General features: G+C 31.1%; 1 pseudogene; it reads left to right on the top strand.

Annotated features, from left to right (window-relative positions):
• The first annotated feature begins 5,087 nt into the window (after nucleotides 1–5,087).
• Nucleotides 5,088–13,788, top strand: LOC149547504 (type I inositol polyphosphate 5-phosphatase 4-like; annotated as a pseudogene).
• The last annotated feature ends 6,273 nt before the right edge of the window (nucleotides 13,789–20,061 follow it).

Genomic DNA, 20,061 nt, shown 5'->3' on the forward strand with positions numbered 1-20,061 from the left:
TTGACTTGGACACAGAGATAGTAATTCCAAAGATTGACTTTGATAATGCTACCATTGAAGAAATGAGGTATGCTAGTCAACTTATTGAGAAAAAGGCTACTCAGATGCAGTTAAGATCAGAAAGGGATAAGGAATATAGGATAATTGAGGAAGCTCGTAACATAATTACTGAGGCTATAGGTGTTGATGTTGATACTTCTCAACACATTTTGATTCAACTAGAAGAGGCAGTTAATAAATTCAATGAAGATGCCTCCGGACAAGAAAAGCTAATTGAGCGTGTAGAAAAGAAATTTGATAATAAGGTATTAGGGCACATTGCCCAGAACATTGCAATAAATCAGGTTGCATTAACCTCAGTTTTGGCAGATATGGAAAATTCTTTTAATAATGTAACATCTCTTTTTGCTAAACTTTGTGATGTTACCGAATACACTAAAGGAATAAGAGAAAAACTAAATAAAATTGATGAAGATCTGAAGGTAAGCGCACAGAACTTGAAGCTTGACCCCAGTTCAAGCTCATCTCATCACCTCAGAATCAAATTTTTGTCAGAGAAGCAGGCAAAGCTGTTGAGGGAAGAGGCAAGGATCCGATCTACATTGATAGATATCCAAAACATGATCCTTCCCATCATGGATTCAATGCAAAAGTATATTGCACATTCAAAGACATTAATCCATGATAATAACTTCTCCATTGCAGATCATGTGATTGAACTTTCGGCTGAAATTCAAATAGCTCTTTCTACCTGCAAAATTTTGCAAGAGAATTGGGATAAGACTCTCCAGCTTATTCTCCAGGTACATTCAGAGTTCATCTCTCATTTTGGTGTTTCCATATAAGTATATATATTCTTTATTCTTTGGCATTATTGTCAAAAAGGGGGAGATTATTGTTGGTTATGTATACTATGGGTGAATAAGTGTTTTCAAAATTTTTACAAAGGAAGAAATATACAGCTCATGTAAATAATGTATGTACATTCTATGGGGGAGTTGTATATAACAAAGCTATTCTATAGGGGAGTTGTATATAAAGAAGCTATGTATATTCAGAATCAGTCATCAGCATGTCAGATAAATTTTGTCTCATAAGTGTTTTTATCACTAATGCCAAAGGGGGAGATTGTTGGCATTATGATACATTTTTGTCATTAGTTACAACACTTATTGGATTCTGAATGCTTACCGAGCTCACACCGGAAACCAAGCTTTACCTAGTTCTCAGTGTTTACCAAGTAATCAAGGTGAACAAAGAAGTCAGTGTTTACCGAGTAATCAAGGTGAACAAAGAAGTCAGTGTTTACCGAGTAATCAAGGTGAACAAAGAAGTTAGTGTTTACCGAGTGATCAAGGTGAACAAAGCAATCAGTGTTTACCGAGTGATCAAGGTGAACAAAGTAATCAGTGTTTACCGAGTGTTCAAGATAAAGAAAGGAATCAGTTTTGATCGAGTAAAGATGTACTAAGATGTAACCGAGAACTTCATGATAACTGAGCTCCTGAGGTTATCAAGGAAATTAATTTTTACCGAGCTCTGACGGATATCAAGGAAACTAACTATCACCGAGTCACAAGGTTCTATCAAGTATTTCCTTTGATCACCGAGCAACAGTTCAGATAAAAGTATTCACCGAGTGACATCTCTTCTACCGAGTCTCCAGTGGTTACCGAGTTCAGAACTATTCGAAGTGTTTAGTATGAACCGTGCCTTCACTTCTACCGAGTGCATGACGATGCTGAGTAATGCAGTGGACGCCGAGTATTAGAAGGACACCGAGTCAGTTCAGTGAACCCAAGTTTTTACCTTGGGCCGACTTTGTATAGAGATTTGCACTTGTTGTTTTAGCCAACCTTGCATGTATTGTTTAGCCAACCTTGCATGTATTGTTTAGCCGACCTTGCATGTATTATTTATATGGATAGTATATATATGCAATGTATTGTATCATTCAAACAACAGTTATGGAAATGGTAATGAGTGGAAATGTGAAAGTGTGAATGTGTGAAAGTGCAAAAGAAATACATGCATGCGAAAGTATGTGGGCTGAATTGTGAAGATATTCAGCAGGTCTAGTTTTGAAGCAAAAAAGTTTTATCTATCACATCAAGGTGAATCAGAGCATAGCGGATCTTATCAGTAATCAGTTGTAATCAGATCCACTATTTCATTCTAACAGGTGAATCAGTTTTTGCAAATCCTCTAACAAGGTAGACTTAACAGTCTTTTGTAAATCTCCTAACAGAGTGCATACTTTATTGTATGTTTGGAAATCCTCTAACAAGGTGGATCTAGCAATCCTTTGTGCTCCTAACAGGGCAGATCACCAGAAGTGGTCATTGTAAGCCTTAACCGGCCAACTTCATACTGCAGTAACGAAGCTTGTGGGTTTCATCTCCACCCCAGTTTTACTTTCTATTTGGAAGGTTTCTGGGTCACCAAATCTGTGTGTTCAAGTGTTGCAAATGATTTTGTTTCATGCTTACAATAGGTTACTTGGATGAATGATGAATATATCAGTATACAGTTTTATTGTTTAAAATTTTAGAAGTTACTGATTCACCCCTCCCTTCTCAGTAACTTGTCATATCTTGAATATTTCCAACACCTATATGGTATCATGATAAGGGCAGTGCCCTTTGACCTCGATGAGATCAATGAGAGGCATTTCCCACAGATCTTTATCATGGGCACTACCCTTCAATCCCATCAAAGTTTCCACTACCAAATTATGATTAGTTATTATGGGATTGATTGTTAAACAAGAAACTTGAATTGGGATAGAAATTTTGACTGTGTCAACTTAGGTATTATTATCATACAATTTGCTAAAATCTCTTTAGATGAGGCAACATCTACATATGACATGGCCAATGGAAGTAGCATTATAAATCATTTAGAGGTTGAACTCATTTTTGGGACTTATATGATATTTATCAAATTCAATTTTGATCTATATAAGATGGAAATTAGTAATAAGCTTTACAAATTTAGTAATAAATGTGATTTTAAAGAATATTTTTAGAAATTTTATGTATTTTAATGTGTTTGATAAAATTTCTAAGTTTTTCTTCATGTTCTTAAAATTTGGGCCCACTAAGATAGTGCTAAGTTAGATTTTATCATCTATGTTCTGAAATATATGTTTTTGCTTTTCGAAAGATTGCACATTTGGAAGGTGTTCTATGATGTGTGATGCCATCATCAATAATCAGAGATACTAATCTTGTACTATCTTCTACAAGCTTCACAATCTAATCTCCTATCCCTTATGAATTTATTGGCACTTGGGTCAAAGTATAAAATTAAATGTATAACTACCCCTATATATGAATACTGCATAACCATAAGAGCATGCTTTTAAGCTACACCATCATAATCAATAATATTGATCTAATTATTATTGTGTTTGGATTTTTTCTATGAATACTACAAAACCACAAGAGCATTCTTTTAAGCTACACCATCATAATCAACAATATTGACCTGATTATTGTAGTGTTTGGATTGTTTCTTTATATCTTTAAGTTAGGCTGATAGGAATTCCTTAATTGAGGAGCACTAGGTGAAATAAGTAAATAAATTGATGATGGAGATTGAGATTATTAAATTTTCCATGAATATATGATTTTGAACTACAATCCTATCTTTTTGCAATATAATAATGATTGTGACATTTGGAAAAGATTTTTTGGTTTTTCTTTAATCTAGTTACTAAATATAATAAAGAAAAATCTTTAATTTGATTCTATATTGGTTGGCTTGTCTTGTTTCCATCTGTTATATAATTCAATAAATTTTTTGAAGGGCTTTAGTCTATAATTCTAAGGAGACATCATCTTCACTAAAGTGAGTCATTAATCTATTAATTGAATGCCTCCCACCTTTTAAATATGAGAGTGAAAGTGGTAGAGTGGCTTTCATATATGTGTCTTCTACTACACATAACAATCTACAAGTTGTGGTTGATGCAACACTGTACCAAATTCATCACTTTTACTTTCTTCTATGATATAATCAACACATATGGCTTCAATGTGATAAGTTCTATTTACCTCTGATTCTACAAGACTCTAGAGCATCTGAATGCATGTCTGCAATAGTAGGCTCCTGTGGCTATATTGCACCAGGTAACTTTTTTTAGTGTTTCACATGATAGTTCCTCACATATTCTTTTCAAATGTGTTTTTGTATCTTTCATGATCTTTAATGCCCATAAGATTTATGAATTAGGATTTGATGCACAACACTTTTAACTGTTGGGTTCATGAACTATTCATGTACAATACTATTAATATATCAAGTCTCAATATTTTATGTATAATGCACCTTTTTTAAGAATAAGTTTATAATTATTAATTCATGCTTGTTTTATCTTTGATGTGGTTCTCTTAGAGCTAGTTATAGGAAGAAGCCATTTTGGCAAATTTGGTGATGGAGTGGACATTGTTTAATGGGTGAGAAAGATGACATAATCTACAACTGAAGGATTTCCCAAGATCTTTGATGCAAGGTTCTCTAGTGTTCCATTACATGAGATGATGCATGTGTTTTATGTGGTATTGCTTTGTATTGAGGAGTACAGTGTGGAGAGACCAACAATGGGAGAAGTTGTGCAAATTATCTTTGAGCCTCCAAAGATAAAGCCCATCAATGCCAATGTCAATGAAGTTATGAAGGGTACTTCACCAATTGAAGACATCAAGGATTCCAAGGAATCTACAACATCTAGTGACTAAATCTATAGTGTTTAAAGCTACCAAATTGTCATTGGATAATATTGACAAGGCAAAGGAGTCATTGTCTTCTAGTAGTAGGATGGAGATCAAGTGGGAACCATAAAGATAGGGAACATGGAGATACCTTTCTCTCCTTTATGCCAAAAAGGGGATTTAGATTGCCCTTATTCTATTGCCTTCTCTTTATCTATTGTTATGACTAGAAAAAGTAGGCTTGGCTATCCTTTTCTCTGATGGAACAATGTAGAAGATTTCTTGTCATGATCACAATCTATTCATTATCATCAAGGTTTTCAAATTTGAAGTCTACATGGTAACAAGGGATCTACAAATGCTAGCTCAACAATGAAAGCTACTAAAGAGAAGACTTACAATTTTTCCTTGCCACAGACTTTAGTTAGGAAATATTTAAACATAAAGAGAAAAGGTAATAAATTCCATGAAAATGATATTCCAAAAGGATACACAACAAGAGGTAGGGAAGAAACATTTATGTATAAAGGTAGAGTTATTAAAATAAGGACTCATATTAATTTCAAAAATATGGGACAAAAAAATGGTTGAAGAAGACTCCTAAGAAAATAAAGCATGGAAGAATAGAAATGAATGTTTCCCAAGAAATAGTTGTCCAATGTTTTAGGGTATTTTTACATCAACATGGAATGTTGGAGGTAAAGGCATTCCTTTGAGTGTTTTGAATTTAGAAGAATGGTTTAATAAGTCTTCACCAGTGGAAATTTATATTATATGGTTCTACAAAATAGTCCCTTTAAATGAAAGTGTTGAATACAATTGATTAATTGTGTATTGTGTTTGATGTTACACAAAATGTCATATCATTATTAGTCAGTGTATGTTGAGCTCACTTAGGTAGTAAAGACAATTTTCTATGTTTACTAAGCATTCCAAAGTTTGTCTAGCTCAGAAGGTAGTGCCTATCAAGTTCACTCAAGCATCTAAGGAAATTTTGTAGAAGATGTATTAGTGGAGCTCACTTGGTTAATGAAGAAAATGTTGGATGGAACTAGTGCTAATTGAGATCACTTGGTTACTAAAGGATCTATGCAAGTATGTAATGTTAATAGAGTTAACTTGGTTAACATAGGAAAATCATTTTTAAGTTAGCGTCTACTGAGAAGGGTTAGCTAATGAAGGATTTTCTTGTTTTGGCATATTGAGTCAATATTTATCTATTGGTTCTAGCCAACCAAGAAGATGAATAATAGTTATTACAAGTTGCATTTGAGCCAACTTGACAATATCAAAGATATAAATAAAAGGTCAAGTTGAGGATTAGAAGTAAGAAGAGGGATATGTGAAAGTATTGATGATTTGATGATGACGAAGTGAATTAGAAGGATAAGCATAATATCCTTGTTGAGCTAAAAAGATATATTCAATTAGGAAGGATCAAGTATACAAACTAGAATTAAGATCTGTAATCAGCAATTCAATTGCATCCAAATCAAGTCATGTCATTGTTACTCTCTAACCATTGTAACAGTGATCTAAATCTCTTAATCAAGTTGGCTTAATTGTTATTTGTAAATCCTCTAACAAGGTGGTAGTTCTATTGAATTTTATAAAGATCTATAGCAAGGCCATTCCTAATAGGGTGATTAAATCCTCTAACAAGGTCACAGCTAATAGTATGTTTTGTAACCTTTAATAAGGTTCGATCTTGAAAGGGCTTAGTTTAGAAGAGTGAAAATAGTAACTAGTCACAATTAGAGGTTTTTCCCGAATTGGTTTTGCACATAAAATCTAGGTATCTAATGTGTTCATGCTATTTATTTTGTGCATTTATAGCTAATAAATGAGAATCATAGATAACATCTTAAGATTTTCATGCTAAGTAATTACCAAACAATTATAGTGTTTATTGAGTTACAACATTTCTTTGTTTGTCGAGCATCTGCAAAATCAAGTTAAAAAAAATTTATTGTGTACTGACATCTAAGGGATCTGAGATTTTATTTTTGTAGTAACTAATTCACCTCTCCCCTCTTAGTTACCACTCTTATAAATCTCCAACAATTGGTATCAGAGTTTTTGGTGCTTGCAGAAAAGGTTTCAAGAACCTAAGCTAAAGATCATGATGTCTTACAAAAGAGAGATTCCCAAATTGAATAGAGACAATTTTGTAGCATGGCAAGAACTTATGAGGTTATATTTGGCTACTATCAATGATTAGGTTGTAAATATCTTGATGCTGAATACAAAACTCCCACTAGAACATTATCAATAAAAGATATTGCTGAAAAGAAGAATCATAACATCATGATGATTGATATTGCATCTTCTCTCAGTTATGCTGAATTTGGTGAAGTAAAAAATTAGAAACAATGCATGAAATGTAGACCAAATTGAGAAACATCTATGAAGGAGATTACAATGTAATAAGCTAAAGCAAAAATTCTCATAGGTCATTTTGACCAGATGAAAATGAGAGAAGATGAAAACATTGCAAAATATGTGTAAAGAATCAAAGCAAGTGTGAGCACAATCAAAGAATTTGGAGGAGACATTGATGAAAAAATAGTTCTAAGAAAGGAAGTGAAGAAGAAGAAACAAAACAAAGTTTAGACAGTGATCTTGAAGTTCTTGAATCTCTAATTACAAGAAAGTATTCCAAAGGTAGAGGAAAGTACAAAGGTAAGGCTCCTCTGATCTATTTTTCTTGTGAAGAAGTTGGTCAGATTGCTACAAGTTGTCCAAACAAAGAAAACAAGGATGAAAAAAAAAGAAATAAGTACAAAGGAAAGAAGGATCTTAAGAACTACAAGAACTATAAGGACAAAGGCAAGAAATCTTGTTTTATGGCTAAAGATTCTGATAACAGTGAAGATGAAATGGTATATATTGTTATAAAAGATGAGTCCAATGATGAAGGATATAAATGGCACTTATCTCTCATGTTAGAAAAACTGATACATTGATTATTGACAATGGTTTTTCACATCATATGACAAGAGATAACAAAAAAAATGAGCACATGGAATATTATGATGATGGTAGTGTGAGATTTAGAAACAATAAACCTTGTAACATAAAAAGAAATGTATATATTTCTTTGACCAAAGAACTTGTATATGATAATTCTTATTGAGTTGAAAAATTAAAGCATAATCTATTAAGTGTGGTACAATTGAATAACATTAGATTTAAGGTAGAATTCATCAATGGAAAAGAAAAACTACTAGATGGAAAAGGAAATCTAGTTGGATTTGGCAACCAAACAAAATGTAATCTATTTTATCTTGATTTTACTTAAAGTTCATGTTTTATTGCTGAAGTAGAAGAAAGTTGGTCATGGCACAAAATAATATGTCATGTAAACTTTGATAATTTAATTAAGATAAGAAAACATAAAAGAGTAAGAGATATTGCTAGTTTGAAGATACTTGATATGGGTCTATACAAAAATTGCCAAATTGGTAAGATGGGAAAGATTGGTTTCAAAAGAAAGAACTCTCATTTAGAAGAAGTATTAGAACTTGTGCACATAGACTTATGTGGACCTATTTGAATAGATAGTTATCATGGATAAAATTTTTTCATTCTTTTTGTTGATGATTATACTAGAATGATGACTATAATGTATCTAAAAGAAAAATTAGATGCTTTTCAAAAATTCAAGTGGTACTTGGCAAGAGTAGAAAAATAAACTAGAAAAAAATTGAAATGTTTGAGGTTAGACAGAGGTGGTGAATTCATCTCCAATTAATTCAATGATTTTTGCATTGAAAAAGGAATTAAAAGACAAGTATCAGCCCTAGGTACAACTCAATAGAATGGCATAGTTGAAAGAAGAAATAGATCCATCATGGATTATGCAAGAACATTGATGATAGGAAAGAATGTTGCAATCAAATACTAGAAGGAAGCTATTAGCATTGTAGTTCATACCTTGAATAGAGTATAGCTAACGAACTCAAATCAAACTCCTTATGAACTATGGTATGCCTACAAACTCAATGTAAGTTACTTGAAAGTATTTGGTAGAAAATGTTATATCTTGAAAGAATCTAGAAAAGGGAAATTTGATGTCAAAGGTGATGCAGGCATATTTCTTAGATACTCCTATAGAAGTAAAGCATACAAATTTTTGATTTTTTCTACTCATAAAATCATAGAAAGTGCACATGTGAGAATTGATGAATTTGTAGGAAAGAGTGAAGAAGAAAACAACAAAGAGCTAGAAGATTACAAAATACTTGTTTACTATGAACCTAATACCCTACCAAATTTATCTAAAAGAAAGGAAGTTTTATGTCCTGAGTCCCCAAAATCTCCAATAATTATCAAGTTGTAGGTTGTGCAACCTGAGTTAGAAGGTACCAAGATATAACAAACTGAGTCTAAAGGACTTGAGTCATAAACAGTGGGACCTAAACTTGATACTAAAGTTCATGATGCAATCAGTGAAACTCATTCCAAATCAAAAGAACTTATGTTAGCAAGATATGTCAGAAGGTGTCATGTACTTGATCATATCATTGGAGATAAATCTGATGGAACAATGACAAGAAGCAAATTGAAAGGTACATGTTTACTTATTGAATTCAAACCTAGAAGTGTTAAAGATGCTTTGGAAAATGGAAGTTGGATTGAAGAAATGAATGAAGAAATAGAATAAATAGAGAAGAACAAAAATTGGACCCTTGTTCCTAGACCCAAGGATAAAAATGGAATGGGCACAAAGTTGGTGTTCAAAAAAAAGCTAAATGAAGATGGAAAAGTATATAGAAACAAAGTAAGGTTGGTGTGTAAAGGTTATTCTTGAGAAGAAGTTATTGATTATGATGAAACTTTTGTTCCAATTGCAAGATTAGAAGAAATCTACTAGCATATTCAGCTCACAAAGGATTTAAAGTATATCAAATGGATGTAAAATCTGCATTCTTAAATGGAATTCTTGATGAGGAAGTCTTTATTGAAAAACCAAAAGGATTTATAGATCCTAGAAAAAGGGACATGGTTTGCAAATTACATAAGGCATTATATGGACTCAAGAAAGCTCCCAAAGCTTGATATGAAAGACTTCATAATTACTTGATACATATTGGCTTTCAAAGAAAAAATGATACAAATTGTCTGTATATCAAAGAATGACTAGATAAAAGGATTATGTTGGCAAAAATATTTGTTGATGATACCTTAGTCACAAGAAATGATGACTAGCACAAAGCATTTTTAGAAGAAATGAGTAAATAATTTGAGATGTCTATGTTTGGAGAAATAAAATTCTTTGTTGGATATATCAAGAAAATAAAAAATAAATTTGGAATTGAATATTCAAGACCAGTTGGAACCCCTATGTCTACTGGACATAAACTTTCGAAAAGTGATGATTCTAAAGAGCTAGATCAGACCACATATAGATCAATGATTGGAAAGTTGCAATATGTAGTGCACAAAAGGCCTAATATTACGTTAGTAGTTAGTATGGTGGCAAGATTTTTAGCTAATCCCAAAATAAATCATTTGATGGCAATCAAAAGAATCATGAGATATCTAAAAGGTACTAAAGAATATGACTTATGGTACAAAATAGGAGGCAATTTGGACTTAAAGGTATTCACTAATGCTGATTAGGTAGGAAGTATTGATGACATAAAAAGAATTAGTGGAGGAGCATTATTTCTTGGTAAAAGAGTAGTGTCTTTGACAAACAAGAAACAAAATTGTATCTCTCAGTCTACAACATAGGCAATATATGTGGTAACATCAGTTAATTGTTCTAACATTGATTAGTTTAAATAACCAATGATAGGTATGATGGTGGAGATCAAGGATCCAATAGTCATATATTGTGATAACACTAGTGTAATCAATATATCAAAGAATCCAATGATGCATACCAAAACAAAGCACATTTCTATAAAATATCACTTCTTAGGAGAATTGGTGCAAGATTTAGAAGATAGATTGGAATATGTGAACACAAAAGAAAAAAATGTAGACATATCCACCAAACCATTACCTAAGGATGAATTTCTATATCTAAGGGGTAATATAGGGGTCATTCCTCTATCTAAAGTTCACTAAATGAATTTTAGTGATGCATCAACCAAAGCATGTTGAAGATCAATCAATTGGTGTAGTATTGACAATGGCATATTGCAAATAAATTGGTACTTAAGCTACATTAACTTTCACTGACTATTGTCTTTGGCATGTGTCATTAAAGAGGGAGAAGTATACTATCATATCTCATCATTTTTTTTTGAAAAGATGAAGAAGTGTGCTATCATAGTAAAGAGATGTTATAGAGGCTGATTGTAAGAGAAGAATTATCAAAATGAAGAATGGACTTGGCAGAATTTTTATGAAGACAAAAGTTTTGTAAAAGAGGAAGAAATTGAAGTCAAAAAGAGTTCACACTCATAGATGGAGTTCTCATGGATGAGAATCAAAATGAAACTAAGGATATGTTCCATACTTTATTCTTTCTCCAAAAATTTCATTGTAATATAACATGTTGTGTTTCCATCAATGCCAAAGAGGGAGATTGTTGAATATAATTGATTAATCATGTATTGTCTTTGATGTTACATAAAATGTCATATTTTTATCAGTCAGTGCATGATGAGCTCACTTAGGTAGTAAAGACAATTTTTTGTGTCTACTAAGCATTCTAGAATTTGTCTAGTTCAGAATGCAATGTCTATCGAGTTCACTCAGGTGTCTAAGGAAATTTGTTGAAAGATGAGTGTTAAACAAGCTCATTCAGTTAATGAAGAAAATGTCAGATGGAATTAGTGCTAACTAAGCTCACTCAATTATGAAAGGATCTGTGCAAGAATGTAGTGTTAACTGAGTTAACTTGGTTAACATGGGAAAATCATTTTTGAGTTAGTGTCTATTGAGTAGGATCGGCTAACAAAGAATTTTCTTGTTTTGACATATTGAGTTCAATTGATTTATCTATTGGTTCTAGCTAAATAGGAAGATGAATTATAGTTATTGCAAGTTGTATTTGAGATAACTTGACAATATGGAAGATATAAATAAAAGGTCAAGTTGAGGATTAGAAGTAAGAAGAGGGATCTACAAATGTATTGAAGATCTGATGATGAAAAGAGGAAATGAATTAGAAGGATATGTAGAATATCCTTGTGGAGCTAAAATGATATATTCAATCAGTAAGGATCTAGTATACAAGCTAGAATTGAGATCTATAATCAACAAGTCAGTTTCATCCAAATTAGGTCATGTCATTATTACTCTCTAACCATTGTAGTAGTGATCTAAATCTCTTAACAGAGTTGTTTTAATGGCTATTTGTAAATCTTCTAAAAAGGTGGTAGTTCTACTAAATTGTCTAAAGACCTCTAATAAGGCCATTCCTAATAGGGTGATTAAATCCTCTAACAAGGTCAAAGCTAATAGTGTGTTTTGTAACCTTTAATAGGATTCACTTCAAAAGAGTGAAAATAGTAACTAGTTGGAATTGGTAGTTTTTCCCAAATTGAGTTTCCATGTTAAATCTTGGTGTCTAATGTGTTCATGCTATTTATTTTTTCTATTTGCAACTAAGTAAAAGTAATGATAATCATATATAACATCTTAATATTTGCATGCTAAGTAATTACTGAGAAATTATAGTGTTCACTAAGTTACAACATTTCTTTTTTAACCGAGCATCTATAGAATCAAGTTTTGATAGAGTTTTTTTGTATTGACAACCAAGGGATTTGGGATTTATTTTTGTAGTCACTGATTCACCCCTCCCCTCTCAGTTACTCCTCTTATATTTCTAATAGAAAGATATCTTAGGAGTAGATGATACTGGCCCTAAACATAAGTGGTTTGGACTCATTTGTAAAACACTTAATAATCACTAGAGTGCAAGAAATAACACAAGTTCTAGAAACCCTCTATCACCTGTTCGTGTAAAGTTCACAAACATCCAACACCCAATTATAAGTTTAGATTCTGACTTTGAATTGCATCAAGTAATACCACACAATTTTTTCATAAGAGATCATTTGAAGACTCAATCAAGCCTTGTATAATGTAGGATAATTCCTTCTACAAGATAAATAAAATAAGAGAGGCATTTTCATGTTTATGATCAAGTCTTGATAGGATGAGCAATTGAAAGGACTAATTCTGATAATAGCATCAAATATGCATCCTCACATGATGAAAATGGAATATGTATAGGTGATTAACCTTACACCATGGCTTACTTCTGAAATCTAGGAGCCCTTATACAGAGGCTAGAGCTAGTTTTGGTGAAATGAAATATTGATTAGTTACTAGCAAACAAGTAGTTGGTATATTTCTATCAATTTGGGCAAGAAGTTATTTGGGCCAATATATTCATGATGTGGAAGTTTCTTGTATTGGAAGAGGATTAATGGTTACCTTGGTAATAAGGGTTCAATATTAATTAGTGTGACTCTCTATCAATAAATCATTTGTTTTATTTGTACTAATTAAGCATCTAGCTAGAAAGACAATGATAAGCTTCAAAGGAACTCTGATTTTAATGAGATTATGAAAATGAAATTCTTTCTATGGTTGCATAATTTTTGTGGTGATAATTTACTTGAAAACATAATGGATTATGATCAAATTATTTGGCTTGGAGATTTGGATTAGAGAATTTGACTCTTCTATGCCTATACAAAGAAACTTGTAGAAAGGAATGATTGGGAGGTACTATTACAAAATGACCAACTTAGGATTGAGCATAGGGTTGGGCATGTCTTCAAAGGTTGGAGTGAAGGATGCATCTATTTTGCACCCACCTAAATGTACTCTAGCAACTTAGATTGCTATGTTAGAGAGGGTTTCAAATCCAAATAAAATCTACACACTCTAGCATGGTGTAATCACATTCTATGGTTTGGTAGAGGGTTAAAATAACTATCATACTTTCAGGGAGAATCAAATTTCTATGATCATACACCTATTTATCTTGTGTTCTTAGAAGAAGTTTAGATTCTCAATCATTACAAAAGAAAAGTCATTGGCTAGCATCAGTACAAGAATTGAAGTGGAAGAATTTGGGCCCTCGACTAGCTACATCTAATTTTCCCATTCCTAGACATGATTGCATCACCCATTTAGATAAGGGAAAGAGATAGATTTTTTGTTGTGGAAAGCTACAAGAGGCCACAAAGATTTGTATGAATGATTTGTTACACATTTCTAGTATAAGTCATGCTAATTTTCATAGAGGTATTTTGGAGGAACATACATGAACCCTATTACAATTCTTGTAATAAATAAAAGCTCCATTATCCCTTTTTGAAGCCAACTACAAAACTAGGAAAGTGAAAAATTGTGGGGATCAAGACCTAGACAAGATTTACCATATTATGTTATTGTTCACTGTATTACCTTACTCTGCCTTCATCACTTGATAGATAAAGGCATGTTTTCCTTGAATCTATATGTCAACAAGAGTGGGATTTTAGCTTGATACCGATAAGGAAAAAATACATCTATTAATAGACGCAATTCTTAGATTGAAGAGTGCAAGAAATCTTCAGGTAAAACATTACTTTGGGAGATATTAAATCATATTTAGAGCATATATATTATGTACCATTAAAGTGTTTCAATCAAAATTTTCTCTAGAGATTTATATTATTTGATTATAGTTTCAAATTAAAATTCCCATCTTTATGCATACATAAAGTATGAGCTCTATGTCATGTGCAAACAATGTATAATATACAAGGCAAAATAATGAACAAGCACCTAGATAAATATGAATTTTAGAGGATTGCAAACATAATATAGCTTGCTAACTTTGAGATAATATGAGAAAAGAATGAGTTTTCTATAGCATTATTTTTATACAAGCTCTTTAGGCCCAGAAATGAAAAGGTCTAGGAAATTGCTATGTGGCTAACAATATCTATTTAATATCATTTTAAAGGTTGCAAATTTTCATGTGCAATTATATCTATATATAATTAACTGAGAAAAAAAAACATATCTTCTTGGATTAAAAAACAAAACACCATGTTTACATTAGCGATGTAATATTGCATGTACATTTTATCACTGAAGAACAATCAAGGGCTTTTGCTAAAAGAAGTTACAAGTCACTAATATTTAGGGCACATCCATACATTTCTAGGAAAATAAAATGAACAAAATAATTTATCACAATGCATGAAGCCATCAAAGAAGAAAATGAATACAATGAAGTTCGTATATATTTTGAATGAAACCCTATCTCTTTGAGATTTTGAATGGTACATATCTTATCCAGTAGCTTCTCTTCATGAATGGATATGATATTCATATACATGGAAGTGTTATCCACAAAATAAATCTTTTTATCCTCTCCTTTTAATCTATGTTCCTTTATTACAACTTCTATTTGCATTTCATTATCTACATATCTCTATCAAATGCATTTCTATTTCTTGTGACTTAGTAGTTTCCTACTCAAAAATCTTGATTTTATTTTACACCTATTTCACTTTTCCTTAAAGTGGGCCACCATTAATGAACACATCTTCTCTTTTGTTTCTAATGGCTTATAAACTTTGCCCATTGAAGGATCCAAATGAGTATATGATCTTACCTTAATCACAAATATGGGTTTATGATAAGTTTTTAACAGTTTGAATGAAATAAAAATAAAATTCCAAGCATCCTTTGATGTAATTTTTCTTTTCAACTAGTCTTGATTTAAAATGAAAATACTATGAGAATTTCTTAACACTATGAAATAAAACAAAAAAATACTTTCGAAGGCATAGATTTCTTCTTATTATGCACATATTTTGAAAACCAAGGAACACAAGAACACAAAAGTTAACTTGAAAGGCTAATTTGATATAAAATATTTGGAGGATGAAATCAACATTATGATGAAGTCCACCTATTCAATGTTTAAGATGTTTGACAAATAAATATAGGCTTTTTATTTATTATGTTCACTTAGACAAATAAGGCTCAATAAAATAATTTGAATATTATTTTATGGTTATTTTTATTAAAGTAATAAAATAATTATAACATTTATTAAGGGTTTTCTACAAAGCCTGTCTGATCAATGGAGGAGGCTTAAGGTTGTGGGTAGTTCACCATGGTCTTGGGTTGTTATCCATTGGTTTGCTTCAATGATGCACTAGTTCTGTAGGTGAGTAGGTGTATCCCTGGGTCAAAATATATTTATAACATTTATTAAATTAAAGTACATAAATAACTAATTTAATTTAATTATTATTTTATTCAATATCCAAGCCATGAGAGTAAAACTATTTTAGCATAACCTAACATAAGGTTCTTGAAAGATAGCTTGTGCACCCAAATTTCAATACCTTACTCCTAGATAATAAATCAAAATAACATTCAGTAATTTCCGTCCAATAATTCTCACCTTCCATGACGAAAATTCCTAACTAAAAATTAATCAACAATTGCTAATGTGTAAAATGTCATCAAATTATCAAAGATCAACTAATAATATATTGCCATGTGATCTTGGAGGTTATAAGTTCCCTCGTAGAAATGTCACATACCCTATTCTGGAATGCTGATATAGAATAAAGATTTTAATATATAATTGGTCCTAATTAATCAACTTTCAATGCCAAATCATGTAATGGAGAATAATGATGTGATAATCTAATAAAACTTTTAGCAAATTGAAATTCAGTGGATGATATAGATGATAAATATGTGTGCCTAAATTATGTAGCAGACAATGACCATTTTAATAAATTTTGTTAGTTACTTTATTGTCCTAAAGATAACACTAAAAGAGTGTAGGAGAAACTGAGGAAAATGATTTTATTGTGTAGAAACATATACATAATTTATCCTATAATTATCTAATGTTACTGTAAAAAGAAATAACCATTCATTTAGTCATCTTTGTTTGGGTGACTAGTTATTAATGACTAATTATTTAGTCATTTTAATTTATCTAACCTTGTGATTTTTTTCAATGACCAAATTAGTGATTTATTTAATCATTTATACTTATGAATCTAAAAAAAAGTATAATTTTAAGACTTTTAGTCATGTGACAAAAAGTTTTAGTCACATGACTAAAACTTTTTCTCATTATTTCCCAAATTCTACTAGTGTATTGTGCACCTTTATAAATCACACCTTGACCAAAAGCACACCTATGCACCTTCAAGGAATTGCACAAGGTGCTCAATTCACCCAAAAATCAAAGTTCTCAATTTTAAAAACCATTTCTAAGTTTTTCTTAGATGGGGTTTAGTAGCACTCTAGCATGCCTATTCTTGATAATTTTGATGATTTATGTCATCTTTATAGCCCAACATTGTCATATTATTTAACTCCCACTTCTTCTATATGAAATCCCAAGGAACCTATTTTGAAAATGCACATGCAATAATAGCATGGTAATTTTTTTTCTATGGATGATGAGGATGCTATGATGACCTACACAAAAGATAAACATCAATATGCTAGTGTTAGGGGTTAAAAATGATGCTAACTAACCAGATTCCTAAACCTAAATGTAATATCCCAAAATTGGCTCATTGCCATAATCACCAATTTTGTTCTATTCTGATCAACCCTAAAGTCCTATCTCATTAGGCAATTCGTATTATGATATTCACTACTTGACTTAATTGTCAAATGTAGCTGACCCTAATTTGCACTAATCATGCTATTTATTTAATTCCTAGAGTATTAACTAATAGTAGTCACATTAAACCTACTAATTAAGGTTTAATTTAATTTAAAGTAGCTATACTTTAATTAAATTAAATTATCACCTAAAACTAATGTACTAAGGGATTAAATTTATTTAATTTAATAACTATGCTTATTTTAGTTAATTGAATTAGAATATTCAATTAAATGGAAAAAGGCATTTATGAGGTCATGTATCACTTATTAAATTAAATAATAGCTACAAAATCTTCTCTTGAGTTAGAAAGAGAAACTCTTTAGTTAACAGAAATCAGAAAAGGAATGAAATCCATTAATTCCTTATTTCAATCATGGAAAGATCAGTTAACTCCCCTTTCTTAAGGAAGTTTCAATTCTAATTAAATCTCCTCTTGATCTCAACCATTCATCTGAATTGATCTTGACCATTGATCAATTCCTAGATTCTATTTAAGAGACTCATAATCCATCATTACAAAGGTTGAATTGAATTGCTATCAAATTGCTACTAGATTGCATACTCATCTAAGATTATTTTATTTCTATAGACTTTCATTTCTTAGCTTAAAATCATTTAGATTTAATATTGCATACATTTAGTTAATCTTATTTCATATGCTAATAGCTTAATCACATAATCATTTAGATTACTTGCATGTGCATATAGATTAATCATTTTAAGCCCTTTGTTCTAGAATGGTTTGGTTGCCTGCATCTCAACTCTAAGAGCATAAACATGTAAAATCCTTCTAGATAGAAGGCAACAGCTTCTCTTGCAGGACTCCTCTTCGGTGAACAATCTCATGTTCATTCCAGGATGAATCCACATACAAGGACTGTGTTGAAGTGTGTGTGTTAAACAGAGGCCACATTTACACATATACACTAAACTACAAAAAATCCACTCCCTGACACACCTTGGAACAAATCATATTCTGATGAATAAGCTTCTGTAAGCCACACAAAAAAGGAGGGTTCCCATTTCTGAAGTTGAAAATGGGGGTTGTCTTGTGGAACCACAAAAGGTATTTTGTCTATTCTCTTGAATGTTGATCTTAATTACATATTTATTTCATATCTATTATGGGTTATATGGAAATGGTTACATTCTTTGTTGCAAGTTTCCTTACCAATCATTTAATTTATGTATATATCACTTTAAAGTAAAGATAAGAATGAAAGATTACAAACCATGTGCTATTAAAATCTTCAACTTGGACATTTAGCTAGAGAATAATCCTACTCACCTAGGTCTTACATAGCAAAAAGTAAGATTTTGATCAAATTTAATTGATCATGTGAGTTCACCAAGTCAGATAGAATGTTTGCAGATAAAGTCTATGATCCTTTTAGAACTTCTCAATCTTGTTGATTTGGGAACCGATAAACTACCAAAATACCAAGGGAAAAAATAAAGTCTCTCTATTGTTGTAGCAATGACAAAGATGTCTACAAAAAGTGTTTATACATTTGATATTTTATTTTTTGAACAACTATTTTGTTAATTTCTCATAACCCAGCTACAAATTAATTGAAAAATAAATTCATAGAAAGAAACTCTATCTCATTTATAATAATTAATATTATGGGTCACTTAACTAAAACTAAATAGCACAACAAAAATAATAGAAGCTTAAAAACATATATACAATAACACATATATAGCTAGGAAACCCCAGCTTGGGGAAAAACACACAACTATTGGATCTTCTATTTAGCCTAACAATAAACTTTCTTTCAAATTTTAATAGAATCGAAGGTCAAACCACAATAATGGTTGCCACAGTTTGGCCAACTTTGACACGATAACATCTATATTTTTAAAAAAACCTTCATATCCCAATGGCTATTAGTAAACAACCATAAATTTTTTGAAGATGATGTAAACTAGTTATTTGTAAAATTTTCTTTCTAGTTTCTAGAAATAATTTTAAAAAAAAAATCAAAGTGATTGAAATCCATTTTTTTCTCCTTTAAGAAGTGGTATATATGAAAAGTCAAAATTTTTAAAGGGTTATGATTGTTTTGATCAACATAGCTTTTTAAAAAATATGACAATGAAAAAATTCTTTCAAGGATAGAATGGTAACATCAATAACTAGAAAATTTAGTTGTTTTTGTGCAATTTCATTGAAAAATGTAGACTTTATTCATTGATAAAGAGACTTTAACAATAAATTAGGCATAGGTTGATTTTGATCAATATCATTTCTTTTGTATAAATCAAAATGATTTTTTTCTTGTTTTTCTAGAAAAGTAACATACATACCCTTGTAATTATTTTATCTCATTTTCTATTTTTCTATAAGCTTCAAACAAAGGCTTGTAAAATGGGAAAAAAACATATATTTAATAAAGTTACAAATAAAACATCAAAATAAATACAATGTATATTAAAATTATAGCCATTAGAAATCTTATACAGAGTAGAGCAATCTAGTATATTTATTTGTAAATAATAGACCTATTTAGCCCTTATTTAAGCCCTTAGAAGGGCAACATTTGATAGAAAATTTAGGAAATTTCTAATAATTTTTATTTTGGGAGCTTCAAATGAAGGGGGCTTCGAATGAAACCTTCAGAGAGGCTTTGAATGAATCCTCCTTCATTCAAAGCCCCTAGTTGTAGAATGTGGCACCAAGGGGGCTTCAAATGAAGCCCCCTAGGAACATTCCTACAACTT

Source organism: Cupressus sempervirens, chromosome 7 (assembly GCF_028749045.1).
Source record: "Cupressus sempervirens isolate cs-2001-9-10 chromosome 7, ASM2874904v1, whole genome shotgun sequence".
NCBI lineage: Eukaryota > Viridiplantae > Streptophyta > Pinopsida > Cupressales > Cupressaceae > Cupressus > Cupressus sempervirens.